The sequence below is a fragment of the Arachis ipaensis genome, chromosome B02 (assembly GCF_000816755.2).
Source record: "Arachis ipaensis cultivar K30076 chromosome B02, Araip1.1, whole genome shotgun sequence".
Taxonomy (NCBI): Eukaryota; Viridiplantae; Streptophyta; class Magnoliopsida; order Fabales; family Fabaceae; genus Arachis; species Arachis ipaensis.
The window spans coordinates 104,555,570-104,559,201 of record NC_029786.2 but is presented as its reverse complement, the minus strand read 5'-3'; the positions used below and the strand labels follow the sequence as shown (position 1 = coordinate 104,559,201).

Genomic DNA, 3,632 nt, shown 5'->3' with positions numbered 1-3,632 from the left:
TATATTGTGTTGTTCATCTTCTCTATTATAATTTTCATTTACAATATTGTTATAACTGTCATCTGCATATGTTTTTCGCAAATCATGCAATTATTTTATAAAATCACCTTTTAATAATTCAAATGTGCATCACTCTTCTATTTTCTATGTCTTACAATATAGTGCTGCAGGTTGGTGTTTAAGAATTAGTGTTATTAATTTATTGACGTAAAATTATAATTATAATTCATTTTCATTCAATAAATGTACAATTCAATTCGGTTTTCTCTTTTTCTAATTGTTGTAGTGCAAAAATTAAATTGAAAATCAAATCATATGCTTTGGGTGCAGATTTCATTTCATTCCCTAGCTGCAATAAGGTTGATTGGGTTTCAATCTCTAATACTGGAACAAGATTTCCTTCGTAAGAAGTAGAAGGACACCTTGGTGGTTCCACCAAAAAATTGGAGATAATCAAACCTTATTGTCAAGCAAAAATTGACAATAACTAATGAAGTTGAGTATCCTAACCTATATTTATAGTGGACAAACAACCCAAACATGCTCTAAATAGTTGAAGCTTTAGCCTTTAGCTATATTGTTTGGCTTATCAGAAGCTTTTGAAAAATGGATTTCTCACTATGAAGTAGAGGCATATATACTTGAATAAATTCTGGATTCAATTTAAAAATAAAATATAAGTCTCATTACAAAAATACATTAGATAAAAATTAATGAAAATAAATTGTGTGAAATAAGTTTGGAAATATCTACTCAATCATTGAAGCAAACATGTTGGATTCTTTTGTAGGAATAAAACAAGAAGCAGCATCTTGGTAACATGTCAATATAATTCAGCAGAAAGAAAGTTTGGGGCAGGAGAGCTTTTTCTTAGAGACATTTAGTCTGTAGAATACGTTAGAAATCAAAATGTGTTTAGTGCGAGTGTTAGGATGCGAGTGAGAGCATCTAGCAAAAGCCTTAAGAAAATGGGGTCAGTGCACATTAATTGGGAGAGTTAGCAAGTAATCTTCATGGGTCATTTGGCATGGACACATTTAATTAGAGAATGTTATTAGTAGTTGTAAAGCCGCCAATGCAAGGATGGATGTGAAGATACACCATTTGTAACTGCTAAAAAAGATTATGTAGAGAACGCATTAGACTTGTATAGTATTAAACTATTAATAATGCCAGCATGCATCACACTTTCACTATAATAATACTTTAATGCTACTGCTACTGCTACCACTTCCTTACCCTTTGTGTTTGTGAGAGAATTCTGAGTTTGAGTGCATACTACTACAAATCGCTTCCCTTACCTTTCTTACTTCCTTGGCCAGATGTCTGATCCTGCGATTGTCAACTGGATCCGAGGAAAGAAGATTGACCAGAAGCTGCTTGGAAGGTTGAAGACCACTCTGCGTGGTGCTGAAGCCCTGCTGAATGATGCTGAGCGGAGACAAATCAAAGAAGGGCCGGTGAAGGTTTGGCTGGATGATCTCAAAGATGCTCTTTATGAGGCTGATGATTTCCTTGATGAAATCACCACCAAAGCTGCAACTCACAAGGATCCAGGTAACTTCCTATCTCGCTTTCTCAATATGAAAGATAGAGAGATGGTTGCCAGTATGGAAGATGTCATTGGTAGACTAGAGTCAATTGTGAATCAAAAAGATACTCTTGGCCTGAAAGAGATGCCGATGGAAAACATGTCATGGAGAACTCCGTCAACGTCTCTAGTTAAGGTGTCTGATGTATATGGTAGGGACAAAGACAAGGAAGACATTGTAGACTTGTTGGCATGGGTGGGATTGGAAAGACTACTTTGGCTCAATTGGTTTACAATGATGATAGAGTGCAGCAGAAGTTTAATGTTAAAGCATGGGTGTGTGTTGGGGAAGAATTCAATGTTCTTAAGGTGACAAAGATGGTAATAGAGGAGGTAACTTCTAAGTCTTGTGAAATGAATGGCTTAAATTCTGTTCAACATTTGAGGAATGTGCTAACAGGGAAGAGTTTTCTGGTTGTTCTGGATGACATGTGGAGTAATCATTATGATGATTGGAAAACTTTTCTAAACGCCTTTCAATATGGAAGTCAGGGAGGAAAGATTCTTGTAACAACCCGCATTGATACTGTTGCTTCTATGGTGAAAACTATTCCAGCTCACAACTTGAGTTTGTTGGATGCTGAACAATGTTGGTTGGTGTTTGCAAATCATGCATTCTTTCCTACTGAATCCCGAAATCGTTTGGCTTTAGAAAAAATTGGTAGAAAAATTGTTAGAAAAGTGCAAAGGCCTGCCATTGGCTGCTCAATCACTAATATGGATAAAATGGATGGAAAATTTGTGCTAGTTTTAATAAGTTTGAAAACTTGACCCGCCTCCCTCTAGCTAGAGACATTATTATTATATTATGTCCTAATTCCACATACACATGATAAACGATAAACTCTGAATTCTAAAATGACCTGAAAGAACTAATTTCCTGAACAAATTGATGATATGGTTGCTGCATTATGCATGGTGTATTTTGGAGCCAGTTGAAATAAGCTTTTTTTTTTTTTAAATTTCAAGCATTAATTAATTTGAGAGAAAAAAGAAAAGACATGTTTGTGCATTGCATTTGTCGCTTGAGTGAGGAACGAACCCATGCACATATAGATATAGAACTTTTGCTTTTATTTATTTAACTCAGTTTCCTCAATGTTTTGCTGCCTAAGAGTTCCTCAACATAATGAAAATTGTAATATTTGGGGATGAGAAACTTCTTACAGCAAAATAAAACTTATAATTCTAAAATAATACACACCACAACTGAGAAAAACTATTGTCCAAAATAAGTATGGTGATTTGATGAATAAAAGTATATATTAAAATTCTAGCTGAAAATAAGTGAAAAATTATAGACATAATACTAAATTGGCATAATATAATAGAATAATTTTATACTATATATTGAGATATATAAAAATTTGCATTTTTTGTTGAAAAATAAAATCTAAACGTATTGATAAAATCCAATAAAAAAATCAATATGAACTAATCCAAGTTATACTAAGATATTATCAAATCAGATCAATATGTATATTAATTAAAATATTATTGCTTTCTAACAATATGCATGATTGTCTCTGCAAGTGTGCCAATCTTTTTCTTCATTTTTTTAATCTTTGGAAAAACTTATTTATTTTTTTGATGGTTTTTGGACTGGCTATGTTTTATTTATTAAAACCGAAGGTGTTAATCTAGGCCATGTTATTTGGGTTCAGATAAAATTTAGGATTTTATTTATTCTTTGATAGTTATGTGATAACTGATAAGTTTCAATATCCCTAAGTTTTGGATTTTGCCCATTTCATTTAGAGTCCAAGTGTTTTCATTTTTATGGTTTTTTTTAAATAAATAAAATAAATATTTTATTTACGAAAATAGATAATTGGAAGAGTTTTTATCGATTTTTGTAACATACTTATCTCGTTTATAGTGTAAATGAGATAAAACACAAACTCATGTTTACGTATCACGCGTACACATAACACGTACCTTATCTCATTTATAGAGTGAACAAGATATGTGTAAACGAGATACACCTATACTTATCTCGTTCACTCTATAAATGAGATAAGGCTGAGGTTCGGCTATAAAT

The 3,632-nt window shown here is 32.6% G+C and overlaps 1 pseudogene; it reads left to right on the top strand.

The window, feature by feature from the left end:
- On the top strand, positions 259–2,518 carry LOC107627952 (annotated as a pseudogene).